This window comes from Haemorhous mexicanus, chromosome 2 (genome assembly GCF_027477595.1).
Source record: "Haemorhous mexicanus isolate bHaeMex1 chromosome 2, bHaeMex1.pri, whole genome shotgun sequence".
Classification (NCBI taxonomy): domain Eukaryota; kingdom Metazoa; phylum Chordata; class Aves; order Passeriformes; family Fringillidae; genus Haemorhous; species Haemorhous mexicanus.
The window spans coordinates 116,657,602-116,674,334 of NC_082342.1; the positions used below are offsets into that span (position 1 = coordinate 116,657,602).

The 16,733-nt window shown below is 44.7% G+C and overlaps 1 protein-coding gene across 4 annotated transcripts in view; it reads right to left on the bottom strand.

Annotated features, from left to right (window-relative positions):
* Positions 1–16,500, bottom strand: part of AGPAT3 (1-acylglycerol-3-phosphate O-acyltransferase 3) — an 84,764-nt gene extending 68,264 nt beyond the window's left edge. For 3 of the 4 annotated variants that reach the window (XM_059840033.1, XM_059840029.1, XM_059840030.1), the window contains exon 1: positions 15,896–16,138. The gene's annotated coding sequence lies outside the window, so the exon portion shown is untranslated. Of the gene's footprint in view, positions 1–15,895; positions 16,139–16,481 lie in introns of those variants that run through there. The other variant, XM_059840032.1, reaches the window with a different exon arrangement.
* Positions 16,501–16,733: the final 233 nt, after the last annotated feature.

Sequence of the window (16,733 nt, forward strand, 5' to 3'; positions counted from 1 at the left end):
TCTGCAGGGAACATTTCTAGTTACTAATTTCTGGGTTTAAAGCTCTGCTTAGCACTTGATTCTTAAAAACAGCCAACTTGGCTCCTGTCTTTCTCTACTAAGATAAAAGGAATATATATGTACCCCCCCCACCAACTTCTCCCCTTTTATTCTATGCCTTGCCTCCCAGAAGGGTATTCAAAAATAGGAAATACTTACTCAAAATACTAAACATCTGAATCTATATAGACCTATATAAGAGGAGTCATAACACACCAGAGTCTTAGTGACCAAGTAACCTGCAGCACCTTAACATCTGAGAGGTATTCAGACAACAAGAACAACATTCAGAGACTCGTTGAACCTTACCCCAATTTTTCCTACTACCTACACTCATCTTTCTTTCCACAGCTCAGGATGGTTGTCATATTTTTTGTTCTAAGGCAGTTTGCAACAGTTTGCCCCTTTTGTAAGTTCAAATCACTCTTTAGGAATGGTGATAAAATTAAAAATAAAAAAGCAACTTCATTCAGGACATGTAGGAATCCTGAAATCAAAAGGACTTAAACATTTATCAGAGTGTTGTCCTCTGGATAACAGAGGACTGGAAAGCACAGAGGTGCAAGGAATTTTTGCTAGGGAATGACTTCTCTCTTCACAGGACAAATATTTTTCTGAAGATGCTAATCACTGGAATTGTTTTATTTTGTTTCTTCAGACCATCAGAGCTACCACAAAGCTATCACACAGTGTTTAGTTTGGAAGTATGGTGTTAAAAGACAGTGGGAAAGTATGGGGGGGGGGGGGGGAATCTCACCATGCCAATCACTACCTTATTCCTTCTGCCTTGATCATAGCAGAGGAATTCTATTTCATTGAAATGGGGATAACACTGGGGGCCAGAAACAGGGCAGACAGTAAGCAAGCACTTTATAGGCATTGCTCAGCTGCCTATAAACTGCTTAATGCATAATAAAAAACTTGATCACAACAATAATGAAAATACTAAGGCATACAGCACTTCCAGTTCCATAAGTATCTATCTTTCAAGGCAGAGTACTCCTACTCCTATGCACCTGCATTTTTGCAATGTTCCTTTTTTGTAGATTACTCAGAGACCTTAATTTCAGAGTGATTTTAGAGTCTTACAGCCATGAAATCACATCTTCAAGACAGTCACATAATCTCAAACTGAATTCATGCACTGACCTGTGGGTGTATTTGCATATTGGAACTTAAAGCATTTGGCTTTGAACACACACAGGGAGGCAGGGAGATGAAAAGATGGCTGAGGTTTGAGGAAAAGACTTCTAGGTTAAAGGGCAGAGAGAAGTTCATCCTTGAACTTCTAACCAACATTTATGGAAGGGATCTGGGTTTCTAAACATAGCACCAAGAGACGTTTTTAGATGTTTCCAACACACATCCACAACATCTACACAGGACTGGCAGATGCCACACTAGACCATTGGGAAGCCAGTGCCCTTTGAGAGTGGTGGCTCCAGGCCAGGAGAAATGCTCTAAACTACCTTAAGGGACATTAGATGTTCAGCTAGACAAGCCTCTACAACATTTAATTAAAGCAGAGATAATAATTTAGAACCAGCCTGGTCCCTCCATCCTGTTCCTTTCCAGACAGTTCATTTGGTGGATGGACACATGATTTCAGTGTGCAGGAAAAAGCTGCTGTCTCAGTGTAAATATTTTTAATATTTTGCCTGGTATGAGTCTATCTGAATAAACTTTTGAGAATAGTAACCATGAGAGAAAGAGCACATAATAAAAACCTGAGTTGCACAGGAGGAAAATAGAAGGTAGCAACAGGAAAGGTCTAGGCTTTCACAATACATCAAGGGATTTATAACACGATTTCCCTCTATTACTTTGTGAGAGATCATGGCAGTTTCTTTCTCTCTTAAGAAAAAAACAAAATCAATCAAGCTCCAATATGAAAAAGCATACATTATGAACTCAAATCCCCTCCAGGTTTTAGATATCAGACATTACAGATATTAACTACCTGATATGCACACTTCATGCTTTTGGAAAGTGTTTTCTAAGCTCACAGAGCCATCCTGCTCTCCAAGACCACGATGATTGCTAATGGGAACCACCATGATATGGTGAACAAAGGTGACATCTTATAGACTCCAAATACTCTGCCTTAATTTCATTGAATGCTTTATATGCTTACTCTGCTCAGTGACAAGAACTTTAAATTTCAAGTTCATGCTAGCAATGAAACGGGTCTAAATATAAAATAGGTCCATGTCTGATCTTCAGAAAAAACACTATGCCAAGAGGAAATGGTTTTGTTCCCCTTTGGGCTTTATTACTTTCCCCAACACATTTCTGTTAGTCAAAAGTACATTTAATACAAAACAGAAATTAGTGTTCTGAAGTCTGAAATGAAACCATGTCAGGAAAGCCAATCAATGACAACAGGAAAGACCAAGTAAAAATTAGTTTGAACACTCCAATTCTTCTGACTTCTATTGTGAGCAGTGCCCAGCAACCAAAACATGCCCATACAAAATGAATCAGCCCTGACTGAAATGTGATTTTTGACCTGATTACATTCTTCCTCCCAAAATATCCTCTCATTAAAGAACTAAAAAAGCAGCAGTCAAGAACCGGCCAACATAACCAAAATCTTTAGTGCTTAGCACAACCCCCTCCACATGCAGAAACTCTCACTTCCAGCACAGGAACTGCAAAGCTGCCTGTGATAAGTTAACAACTGAACAAGTTTCAAGATAGGATTTCTACATAAATTAGGACTGTGTCCAGACCCCAAGGCAGAAAACTAGGACTCCCAAAAAAAGGAAGAGATAATGCATCCTAAAAAATGGGCAGCAGCTCTTAAATGGCTGTAAGAGCCTCTTGGCCTCTGACAAAGCAGCACCAAGTGCCCTGGTGGGATACAGGGGGAAAGAAGCAGCAGAAATAATTCCATGAATTACCTAGTGGAGAAAATATAGGATTTGACAAACAGCACATTCAGGATGTGACAGATCCCAAGGAAGCAAAGCCAGGAGAGATGGGCCACAGGAATTTAGAACAAGACAGGCAAGAGGAGTCCCAGAGAGCAACAGGTTGAACAGATAATGCTGCACAGCATCTCCCCGGCACATTCCTCTCCTCCACCCCCTAGACCTGCTGGATTAGTTCACAGCTGAAAAAACAGCTGTGGCTGCCCAAATGTGGACCTGCTACATTCAGGTCTGCTGGTTGCCTACAGATGGACTTGGCAGAGAACAGCAGCCCCCACCCCATGGCAACATAAATGTTAAATCCAAGAAAAACCAGGAATCAAGGCCATTTTCACCCCCTTCATCCTTTTCCTCTTTCCCCCCCACACAACTTGTACCAAAAAATGGTCAGAGGTACAGGAAAGAAACCTGAAGAAAACTTGATCTGAGTATACTGGAAGGACAAAAATGAAACCCACAAAGATGAAGTGTTGCTAGTACAATTACTGCACCTGTCATGCTGTGCAGCATTAAACTTACCTGCTTGTTACTGTAATTTGGCAACTGACTCTAAATGCCTAAAAAAGGGCCCTGACAAAACCCACAATAAGTGGGATGAAGCAATGAAGGAAAGGAGGAGGAGGTGAACAAGAGAAAATTATACCAAGATAAGTTGGAGATGCACGGTTTCACCCGTCTGAGAAGACCCACCCCTCTCTAGAAGACATGCAAGTTAAAATTTCAAGCAAAAAAGCTCAGCCCAGGAAAAAAACAAAAAACAATTTGTAATCAGATTGTATTTTCTTGATGCTGCTGGAACTTGTTAAATACTATTGTTGTCAGCCAGACACCCCTGCAAAGAGCACCTGTACCAGTGTAGTGGGGATTTTAATTTGTGTAACAACTATTTGCAAGTTTAGAAGCACACAGCTAATGGGGACTCACTGGTTATCCAGAGCAAACATGTACTGTGGAGTGCAGGTAACTGGCTATCTGTTGCTCACACCCTCTCTCATATGTGTCATTCCACCAGACTTGTGAACTCCAAACACTGCATTATCTGCAAAAGACAGACTTCCAATGTGGTGGGTCCATTTACTTCACAAAACCATCCAAAAGGCTTCCAGTGGACAGAACCCCAGCTTAATGTTGACCTGGAATTAGGGCAGAAAGACAGCAGGGCTCCCCTCTCAGAATAGCATCTGGTGTTTTGAAAGCCAGCAAATTACAGATTGCCCCAACAGCTACTGAGTTATTAAATGGAGGCTCAGTTTATCTTAGTTCTGCCTGTTCTCTGCAGGCACAGGCCCTATAGCCAGCAACAGGAAAACTGAATTTCCTTGTGGTCAAGACCCAAGTTGTGCCTCACTTACATTAGAAATACACACATTTTTAATGCTTTATTCAGACACAGCTGATGGGAGCTCAGCACTGCCCAGGTGACACGCTGGTGGTCATTGCTGGGAAAAGAACTCCAAGGACAAGATGCTCCACTTGCACTTCCTTGCACGGAGCCTCCCAGATCGCCTGTGTTTTACCAACACACAGAGACCATATGTCCTGCCAAATAATTTTAGGCTCACCACGCACCAAAGAAATCAATTCAGGAAGCTGGATGGTATTTCTTTTCAGCTCACACAGAGTGATAGACCATCACAGTCCATAAATTTTCTGGTACTTCATCTCAGATGCTTGCTAGCAAAGTGTTTGCTGGTGCAGGGAGCCAGGAACTTGACTCAGATTTTAATTCAGTGCTTATGGCTCTGCAAAACTCCTTCAGCACCCACCAGATTTGTGCAATGGCTGCAATACCAAAAAGGCAAGAGGACTGTGCTATAGAGAGAACCAGCACCTGCATTTAAATTCTGCAGGCACTTCCCCAGCCTTTCAGCTTTTGTTCAGTGCCCTCCATGGATTCCTGGTAGTTACAACTCTCCTTTGGCTGGTCATCAGGAATTAACTGTGCCACAGAAACTCACTGAGAGCCCAAAGGCTGAAAAAAATAGCAAGCTGAAGGCACCATGGTCTTCCTGGTGCACCTGTTTTGAGGCTGATCTCCAAGGTCACCACCTGCAAGGCTTTGCTCCACCTTCTCCGTGGAACACACACGGATTGCAAGTGAATTGCTTCACGTTCTCAGAGAGGAAGATAAGAAGTAGCCCCTATCTGAAAGGAGCACTTGAAAGCAAATTAAAAATACCAATATCCTTCCTAGGGTCATTTGATCTGACAGTGAGGTCAGTGTAGCCCTGTGCTGGAATTCACAGCACGTGAGGTTCCAAGAGTGGAGCAGGGTTGGAACACAAGTCTCTACCAATATAAAATTTCAGAGTGTGCAGCTAAAGGAGATTTCCATAAGTCACCTAACCCAGCTGTCCCCAATCTTTGACAGCAAAGCTTCTCCATCACCTTTTACTTCTCTTCATCATGACTACTAATTTCTTGCCCCCCACCCTCTCCTAGCTTTATTTTGCACAGCAACATAAGTGCTGAGCAGGGAAGGCCAGAGCTCACATTCTTTGGATTCTCCCCTGCCCCTTGCCATTTCTCATAAGGGCTTATTTCCCACCAGGGACCAGGCACTACAGTACCCAGAAACACCAAACCTCAACTCTTCTCCAGCATCTGCCAGGATCTTTTCTTTTTGAGTCACTTCTGGCAACATCGATTTTACAACTCCTGCTTGGCAACAGAAAGCTTCTTCCAAAGTTTTGCAGCTCTCCATTCTGCATCTTAAATCCCTAACTTGTCCTTTCTACAGCAGTTCAATTCCTTCAGCTCCTGCAGAAGGCTTTCAGGTGTTCTCTATGAATAACCATCTTGATTCTTTAAACCTTCTCTTTATTAATGTTTTCTAGACATCTCTGTGATTTTTTTTTTCCCACTCAGTTTTTCTTACAGCTTGGTCCACAGGAAAAGGTGCCTTCAGCTGCATGCCACAGTCCAGCTCATGCCAAGGAGAAACATTTTGCAAGTGTATGTGTGTGCACCCTCATATGGGGTGCTTGGTTTATTTCTTTTGGAGTCAGAGAGAAAGGAAGGGTTTGGGGTTCTTGGGCATCTTGATCCACATTCAAGTCTCCAACTGCTAAGTGGAAGCTCTACATTTCTGGTTATTATGAAAACAGGTATTTGGTAGGAACATAAGACAGCCTAGAGCTTTTTTCCCCTTTAGAAATTTTGCTAACCTTGCTGTGTTAAAGAAAAGTCTCCAGAGTAAATACAGAGGCACAAATGAATGTAGGCAATGGAATCACTAAAAATTGAGGCTGTTGTGATTAATTTTATTCAAAGGGAGGGTTCAAGAGTACCAGCAGATTCCTACATTCCAGACTAAATGGCAATGCCACTATAAATGATGGTGCCAACCTTTTTTTTCCAGTGTTGGTATTCCTGCTGCACTGGGAAGAGCAAGGAGCCAACTAGGCTGGAGGGAGCCAGTTTTGTCTGGTCAGTGACAAAATCCTCCTACCCAGGAGAACTCCACCATTCCACACAGTGGATCAGGCAGAAACCTCAAAAGAGAGGAACATGGCTGTTTCCTCTTTAAGAATCCAGGACAGTTAATGCTGGCCAACAAGAAAAGACAGGCCTGTGAGAGGAATGGAGAGGGGGAAAAGGGAGGAAAAACTAAGTTGGTTATTTTAGGTCAACCAGTAAAACCAAGGCATCTGTGCAATGCTGCAAGGTTCACATTTAGAACTAAAATCATGAGGTTCAAAAAGCAGCTTACAAACACCACAGTATGCCTTAGACCATTCTTAATGCTTTTTGGCCTGAACCCATCTCTTTAAAAGCTAACAGGTTTTTTTTTTTTTTTTACCAAGCCCACCCCTCCCACACATCTCCCTGCCACAGGGCAGCGATACAACAGACATTTCTCTCCAAATTAAACCCACTTCTTGAATGAAGAGGGTCAGGAGGATGAGGGCACTGCACTTTAAAAAAGGGCATTAAAAAATAATTATGCTAAACCATGTATCAGCACAAATTAGAGAGAGACAGTAAAATGCCTGCTTTCAGCTTGCTTAAACATTCAATTAAAAAAGCCATCTAGGCAAAATTTTATTCAAATAAATCAACAGAGGAAATGCCTGTTAAACCAATGTGAAACCACATTCTTCTGGATGTTCTTTCACTGAGAAGGAAGTCTTCACTGCCATTATGAACCCAATCATGTTCTCAAAGGATGTGCCTTCCTTCACAGCAGCAATGGTGTGAAGAGCAACCAGTGCTAGTTTCATATGCAATGCCAAATGCAGTAAAGCTTCTGCTGACTTCCCTCATACAAAACCACATCCTCCTCCTCTCTCAGGCCCAGCAAGCCAAGTTACCCACAGATAACCCTTCCCAGCAGTTTACAGCTTCCTTTGGGAACCATCAGGACAGGTTTAGAATTGGAAGAGTTCGTGTAGATGGATGTAAAGTACAGCCTTTGCACCCTTCAGTGCCTTGAAGGAAAACCAAAGGTTCAACTTCCAGGCCAGATCTACCAACAAACATTGAGATCACTGCAGAAATAGAAAATGTTAGAAAATGTTTAAGGTTTAGGACATTAAAAAAAGATGAAATACAAACAGTCCAAGACAAAAGAAAGGATTATACCACTTGCTTTTGCTGTAGAGAAAAGTAAATGCTCATTACCTGAATGAAGTAAGGCTCATAGTGGGTTGCATACAGCAGTCCTGTTATCTCAAAGATGAACAGAGTCTACCTGGTTTTTACTGTGAAGTGTAACTGAGGTGATGTTGTGAGTGCCCCTGGACTCATCACCACCACTTGGGTCAGTTCTTGCTCTCCAGCAAGATGTTGCTTCTGAAAAGCCAACACACCACTCCAGCAGTGCACTGGAATACACTGGAAAAAAACTATAGTACACACACACAAAAATGAAACTTCTCCTCTTTGGAAAGTTGTTGGCAAAAGCTTCAAAGTTAAAAAAAAAAACAGCAGCACCATCAAGAGGGTTTTGGTATAGGCAGAGCTGCACCCAGGAGAGCTTGCCAGCAGCAGTACACATCTAACACCATAAACACATATTTTTAATGGAATTGTCTTCATTTTTGGACTCTATGCTCCAAAAACCTTTACCATAGGTTATGGTCCTCAATTCACAGCTCCAGCTGCAACAAACAAGCTGAAGCAATGCCATTTTTAACCAGTCTTTAAAGGTGAGGTTGAATGCCTTTTCTGGGGGCCGAGCAGGACCCAGGCAGCAAACAAGCACATCTGTAGCAGGTCAGAGCCAAGGTCCACCCCACCTCATGACACATCCCTGGCAGCAGACAGCCCCTGATGGCCAGGGAAGAGCAGAGGACCAGGGCAAGCACAATGTGACCCTGCTGCTGCTGCCCAGCATCCAGTGATCTGCAGCCAAGGCACTTCTCTGCTGCTGCCCTCTAAGCTCAGCTTAAGGCACCACTGCTGTTAGGCAATGAATGCAGCAGAGGGAGAGGGCTCACTGAGTGCTTTCTAATGAATATTTGGGCAGGAAAGCTTGAAAGGAATCAGCAGTGTTTGGCAGCAACAGATCTTGTACCAACACAGAAGACACTGGGGAAAAATGCAGCTGGAGTGTTAGGCCAGCCAGTTCAGCTTCCACTGACAGAAACAACTCGAGACAATAAAAACCAAACTGAGTTACTCAAAGTACATCCAATTTCAGATTAAGCCATCTCAATTCCTAAAAGATTATATAAACAACATCTTCGCTACAGTGCTAGCTAAATATGATATACATCTGTTTACAAATAGTTGCCTTCTCCACAAGTAAGAGCAATACCACAGGCAAATTCAAGATGAAAACCATTTACAAGTTTCAGAAGAGTTAGCTGTGAGCAGAGACTGCAAAAAGGCATGGCCCTGCCCCCTTGCCATGGGATGGCCAAGATAAAAATCCTCAAAACACAAAGCCACCTCAATCCCATTATCCCAGTGATGATACTTCACTGAAAACTGAGATCAATAACAATCTGCAATCTGGCCCAAAGTCCCATTGTTACTTATACATTTAACCAAACGTACTTTAAAAACAAAGCAAGTTAAAAAAAAAACAACAACAAACTCAGAGAGGAGACTCCTGTGCTCCCTAGAAAGAGAGGGGCTCCAACCCTCTGTACTATGAGTAACCACAGGAAGCTGTCTGAGGAACCCAGGGCACCACCTCTGCTGTAACCACCAGAAGGAAAACACATTGCTCAGGGGGTGATTTGGGTCACAGCCTCTTCACTGACCTCAGGAAATGAAAACCTTTCTTTCCCTTTCACTTCAGCCCTCTTATAATTCAAACCTGACTAGCTACATAGTTAATAACCCAAGAGCCATCAGCATCAGAGGGATGCAAGAGGAGAAAATTCAGCTCAGACACACTGGCAAGGAGATCAAGACTTCAGAAAGGTATCTGGAGCAAGTAGCCCACAGAAAAGAAGACTGTGCAGCATAACCTTGGGTCAATCAACTGGGAGATGAGCTCTAGCATTAGGCATTAAAAAGGTGTCAAACCTAGAGCTGCACATCCCTGCTCAGAGGGGAGAACAACATCCACACTGAAATCTGCTGGAAGGTTACCTACCTACCAAATAAACAAATTATGGTTGTGTTATTTAGCAGTATGTCAGCTGTTACCAAAACTTGGGTCCATAAGCAGTGTAGCCCATATCACCAGCAGGAACATGAGAGCTGACCTAGCAAGAGAAGACTGAAAACTGCTAACACTAAAGCATGATATGAATTATGTCAAGAGGAAAGACAGGCTTCTTTTGAACCAGCACATAAATCACACATTTCCTCCATCGTGTTCCCCTGAAAAGACCAAATCTGCATTTGAAGTACGAGAACTTTGAATCTCCAAGGGGGAAAAAAAGTGTTCTTTGTGCAGAGTCAAGCTTCGGGGAATCTTGCAGCAGTAATTACAGACACTGCCTCCCCAAGCCATCTGCTGTGGCATTTATAACTCCTGGAAGGGCAGCAGACAGAGCTGGTGGAGGAAAAGAGGAGACACAAGTATCTCAGCAACCACAGCCAGGCTGCACAGGAAAGCTGTGACACTGGGCTGACCCAAACAGAACTGATGTCCTGGTGTGAAAAACGCCAATCACTTGTTTTTAAAATTGTAAAAGTTTAATGATAATAAAATGGCTATTAAAATAGCAAATTAATTAGAGTAGTAATAATTTGGACAATTTGGATTAGGACAATATGAGACAATAAAAACAAAGAGTTACTGACATCGGGGTACCTCTTTCTGGGCAAAATAAGCCCAAAAAAGGACCCACATTAACAGAGGATTAACCCTTAAAAGCAACAGCCTGTTGCATATTCATACATCTCATACATGATGCATAAATTCCACAGGATTCTGTCTGGGCAGTGTCAGCTTCTTCCTCTTAATCCTAACGGTGTCTTCAGTGCTGAGTGAGGCAGGAAGAAGTTAATTTCTTCTGATAATGGGGCAATAAATTCCCTTTCTCTGAAAGATTTCAGTGTCCAGTGGCTGCTATCTCAGTGGGAGTCCTTTCTTGAAAAAAAGTATCTTACATAGCATAGTTTCTATTTTAACCTTATGTTATAACCTAAAACTATATTTAACACACTACTTAAGCAAATTAATACAGCATAACTTTCTAACATAACACACATAATATTCATTTTAATATTTGCAAAAAGCCAATCATAAAATACGCATTTTTCACAGTGGTTATCCAGACCTCCTTCAGCTGGCAGACAGAGCTGGTGTGCATGCAGCAGAGGGAATAGTGGATCTGCACCCTTTTTAGATCAAAAGGAAATTAGGAGACCACCCTCAAGTCACACTAAGCAAGCCCAGGCTGTCAAGGTCCCAGTGGGAAGTGTCTGGCCAGATTCTCATCCCACAAATGAGGGAACTTGCTCTCTGGAGCCAGTCTGAGCAACCCAACTTTCACATCCAGATGGACATTCCAGATCACAGCACATCCAACAGCTCCACACACCTCTCCTCCAAGAAGTGATGACAGAAGAAGAGGCAGCAGGACAGGCTCACCCACCCTTTGCTCCCACAAGCAGGAGTTCCAGCAGCAGGCCAAGTGCAAATTCCACTTTCTCAGTACAGCTGGAGACAATGCCCATTAATTGTTTTGCCATCCATACAAAATTACTACAATACCCACTTCATAGGGTTGTCACAAGGATTATTTAACATCTCTGAAGAGCTTTGAAGAAGAAATAGTGGCTATTGTTCTCAGTACCATAGAACTGGGAACTATCTCACATGAATTTTGCATGACTGTGCATGTGTGACAGTTGCAGCATCAATAGATTATTTTTCTTCACCAAAAAAAAAAAAAAAAAAAAAAAAAAGCCTCACAGTAGCTCATTTACTCTGGGCAACATTTTAGTCAGAAATGTATTTTGTTTTGCTTGCTAATATATCCTAAATAGGTATCAATTCTGACAATTTAATTAATAGGTTCAGGTGCTGTTTCTAGTCTCTCTTAATTAAGGGAAACACCGTGTTTTTTACAAAGAATTCAGTTTAGGCTGTCAGGGCTTCTAGCAATCACACTATAATTACCTAAGCAATGCTAACACACAACAACAACAAGAGGAGAAGAAAAGGAACTAAAAATGTCACTGAAATCTCATTTCATTTACAGCAAATGAGAAAGTCTGCATGGAGAAGAGCTGCTACACAGAGACAGTCCAATGTCACACTGCTTACACCTGACCATTAAATAGCTCTCAACATTGATGCAGAACACTGTAGCAGTTTAAATAGGTTTGTTTTTCCCTGAATACACAGGAGCTGTTGGATTCTAAACATTCTGCAATACACTTGGATCCACCTCATTGGTATGGAAAACTTTTACCATTTCAGTTCAAATGTATAAGGAATCTATATGCCTGTTCTTTCTCATAAAATACAGGGAAATCAACATCTACTTCAAGGATAAGCATTTTCTTTTTTTTTTTTTTTTTTTCCTGAGCAGTCTGAAACTCCAGCATTTATCACACAATTAGGCAACAAGGTTGCAACCCAGGGCACAGCCCATTTTGGCAGAGAAAATTACTGATTTCTACTACACCAAGCTTCAAATGATCTTTCAACTCTTTGGGACACAGACCACATCTTTTGTTTGGAAAGCAAACACCACATTATTGATACTACTGCAAGAGAGATGAGAGTATGAAGCCTACTCAGCTCACCAGCTTTCACTCCCCCCATCCAAGAGGGAACAGAAAGCTTTTCTCCTTATTTCATGCTGGCTCTCTGTAGAGGAACCGACACCTCTAGGTGCACAAAAAATGCAGCATTGCAGTAGCAAGCCTCACAGAGCCTGGGTCCCAAGTTCCCCAATTCCCAGGGGAGGAACAAGCCCAAATTACATGCTTGCTCTCCCTAAATTTGCATGCCTCAGAACAGCCACAAGGGCTTGGGGAAAAGAGAAATTAAAAAAAAAAAAAAAGAGACAGAAAAAAGCAAGAGGAGCAACTGGGCTATTTCACCAACAGCAAGGAGATGCACTACCACTTCCTGCTTTCCCCAGGATTGTCTTATAGAGGTCAACAACTTTGGAAAGTTCAAGGTGCAAGACAACACTGACCCTTTCACAAAACAGAAAGGCCACTCTGATTGTCTCCTCTGCCCATCAGTCCAGTGCAAAGTATCCTCAGGTACCCCCAGCTGTGAATTATTTCAATACCCTCCAGGGAAAAGGCCCAGAAATCTTCATCATAATTGCCACCCAGCAATTCCTTGGTCAATGCACCAAACTCCTAAAACTATTTGGATTTTACTTGGGTTTACCTGCAATAGAATATATACTGACTTCGGAGGCATCCAAAAAAATACATAAGCAAGAGTTCACTTCCTCTTTAACCATTTGAAATTTGGACCTCTGCAATTAATAAACCAAGTTTGGTATACCAGCAAATTAAACACTTCCTAGATTATCTTGATTTTTCCCACAGGTGGCTGTGTCCTAGTGATAATCAGTCCCTAACTTAGGTGCTGACTCACGCCTGGAATCCGACCAGGATCCTGCATCAGATGGCAAACTGATTTTCATGCAACACATTTAAGAGTATCTTCATCAAGCATGCAGCACAGGCCTGGGGATTAGCGCTCCTTTTTCTTATTTTTATCTTGGTTAATATCATAGTAGAGAAAAAAATTGGATAACGCCTTGAAATATCTCTCTATTCCCTTCCTTTTCATTTTGGTAATAAAAAATGTTATCAATTACTTGTTAAGGGCTACCCACAAGCAAGAGCTCCCTGGCCCTAACGTGGATTGCAAGTCTAGACAGAGAGTACTTATTACTGATGTCTCTGCACCAGAGGGTAGTAGAACAGTCTGAGAAACAAACAAGTCCTAGGTTCTCTTTGGGTTTTGTCATTTCTTTTGTTCTTTATCTCCCAGCACTCCAGGTACCAATTGCCAAGACACCTGGTCTTTGTTCAGGCACTGACTATAACCAGCCTATGCATGCACTAACCAACCATGAGCACAAAAAAGCCCAGTGAAAGAACAGGACATTTTTAACCACTGCAGATGATAATTAAGTTTCTTCATCAGTACCCTGGCCATTCTTATTAAGAATTATGTTCTCATAAGCCAAACCAGCAAGACCGAATGCAACCTGTTTTTTTTTTTTTTTTTTTTTTAATTTGCAGTGTAGAAGCAGCGTCCCAAAATTTATGGCTATCATAAATTTAGAACAGGTGAACTCATTGCAGTTAACAGCAATACTTTATTCACACTGGTTCCCCACAAAATGTAAGCCTGAAATCCAATTATTCTGCAACAGTTTTGTAAGTAAACAAATCACCATTTAGGATTTGAAAACAATGCATCTTTCTGCTACACAGAGGCAGAAAGGAAAAAAAAAAATAATGAAGCCAGCACAAGACTATGCAATAATTTCATTTTGTAAGAAGATTAACACAAAGCAGAAAGCTCTAGCTCTGGCTGGGAAAAGAACATATACTTTGTGCTAACAGAGTTCCTTGTAATTGTAAGTGGAATTTTGTCCGGTTTGTTAATGCACCTCTTTGGAGATAAAAGAAACCACAAGGGGAAGAGAAAATAACATTCTTTTTTTTCTGTCTAACATTACCTCAACTAAAGCCCGTTCTGATTTCAGCCCTTGTCAGGCACAACCTGAGCACTCTCAGCAGAGCTATCTGCAATGCATTGTTAAACAGCACTACAAAGTTTTGATAAGTGGTCCTGCCATTTTTATCATGCTCAGCGGGGACAATCTGGTCAGGTGTTTTTCCTGTGCTTGTTGAATTCCAGCTATATTTGGAGACCAACTGTTCTCTGTCCTGCTTTCTCCAATTAACTGTGTATATAAGGGTGGAGAGGTGAAGGTGGGAATCAGGCAAGAAACAGATAATGAGACTTTCTTAAGAGTACATAAAGCTGCTCTTAGAAAAGGCTGAAAACCATACTGAAAGTAATGAGCATAATCTCACTAACAAGAGATGTGAAAGGGAAAGAAGACTAGAGTACACAGAAGGGAACCAAAAGCCAAGGCTCCTGTGAAAGATACAGGAAATAATAGAACATTTACGTTTAAAATCCAAGGGTCAGAACTGTTCACAGCACAAGGAGTCAGTCCTGTAACAGCCCAGTGCTCAACTACAACTCCATTTAACTTCATCATCTCCTACGCAGCTGCAGTCTTGCAAGAAAATTTTCTTGCAGTCTTGCAAGAAAACTAATGGAAACTGTACAAGTTCTACTGCTTGTAGAATCAAACTTGAAAAAAAAAACCACATACATCTGAGATTAAGTTGAACTTCACCTAAATGACCTGTGGCTCAAGCACAGTCTGAAGTGAAGAGCGTCATCACAAGAGAAACAGTGCCAAGTCAAGAGGAGAGTTTTACCACTCTGCTCCCAAACACGCTTGGCACATCAGCAATTCACTGACAGCAAACATGCCATCTTGGACTCCAGCCTGTTTCCCTCAGAGCAGGACAGAGGGAAAGGCCATGAAGTTTATTGTGGCCTTAAAATTAATGAGTAAGATAACACGATGAGCTAATGAGATTATATTATGCTGCTTTGAATAAGCAGCAAAATTCTTGGAAACTCTGACACTTTTCTTTCTCATACCACACAGGCTCTCTGCCTAATCAGTGAGGAAATATGAAGACTAAAAGAGGAAAAAATATTGGAGGGGAAGAACATACAAGTGTGGCATCAAAGAGGTAACCATCTCAACACAAAAAATTTCCATCAGAATACAGTGTATTAAAAGCTCTAAGGGGATAATCAGCGGGCTTATTTATTTAGATGCCTACACATTAGGCTAACACCTTAATATATCCATCAGCATCCTCTGAACAGAATCCAGGCACAACAGCATCCCATTTGGTTGCCTCTCTAAGATCAATAGGATTTGCTCTTCTCCATTTTGCACTCGCAAGCCGTGCACCCAGGCACAGCCCGGCTCTTCCGAAACGGGCTTTCTTTTTGTTTTAAACCGCTCTCCCACTTTTTGTCCGTCCGTCCGTCCGTCCGTCCGTTCAACCGTCCATCCATCGCACTCGGCGGGGAACCCAGCCACCCTCCTCCCGGCAGCGAGCGGCCAGCCTGCGCCTCCCGGGACAGTGTCCATCTCACCCGGGATGGGCAGGATGGGTTCCAGCCGGGGCCAGTGTGCCCTTCCCCGCACCGCCGCCGTCCCCCCGCCCCGGGTACCGCCCGCCGGCGCACAAAGCGCTGCCCCCGCCGGCGGCACCGGCACCGCCGGACCGAGCCGGGCTGGGCCCGCCGCGGCTCCTCCGAGCCGCCGCAGCGGGGGCGGTGCGCCGGGGCCTTTCCGAAGGGGCTCCCGGCCGAGCCCCAGGCGTGCGGCACCGCCGGGCGGGGATGCTGCCCCGGCCGCCGAGGGTTCGCCGCCCGCCTCCCCCCGCATCCCGGTACCCGCGCCTCGCCGGTGAGCGGCACCAACCTGCAGTCCCCGCCGCCGCCTCCTCCTCCTCCTCCTCCTCCTCCTCCTCGGGAAGAGCCGGAGCTGCCTCTGCCCGCTTCAGCCTCCAACCCCCGGCGGCGGCGGGCTGGCTCGGCGCCGCTGCCCTCGGGAGGCGGGGAAGGGGCGAGCGGGGCGGGCGGCTGCGGGAGCGTCGCTCATTGAGTGCGGCAGCCCCGGCTGTCGCTGCCGCCGCTCCCCGCAGCCGCTACTTCCTGTGCGGCGATGGTTCAGTTCCTCCCGGGCCGCTGGGGGCAGGAGAGCCGGGGGGCGGAGGAGGAGGAGGAGGAGAGGGGGAAGGTCGGGTCAGATAGCGGGGGCGGCAGCGGCCGCCGCCGCCGCCGCTCCTCCCGCCCGGCGCGGCTCCGCCCCGCAGCGGCCCGGCCGGGGCTCCGCGCTGCCCGCGCCGCAGCGGGACGCGATGCGGCGGAGCCGCCCCCCCTGCGCCCGCACCGCGCCCATCACCCCGCGCTCCGCCGTGCCGGTGGCGGCCGTGGGGAGATCACCCAGCCCTGGGGACGGGAGAGCGGCTCTCCCGCGGCCCCACCGCTCGCCCCGTGCCGCTCACCGGAGACATGGCTCTGGCTCCCGCCGCTGCCCCCGGGGAGCGCGGTCCGTGTGCGCCCGCCCGCCCGGCAGCGCATCTCGCGGCACGCAGGGAGGGAGGGAAGGAGGGAGGGATGCGGGCAGACAGGCAGGGAAGGAGGGAGGGAGGTGCCCAAGGGCCCGGCCCCGCCGCAGCCGCCCCGCGGGGCTGGGAGGGAGCGGGCGGCAGCCGGCTGGGGTGGGCGAAGCTCCCGGGCGCGGGGGATGTGTGTGG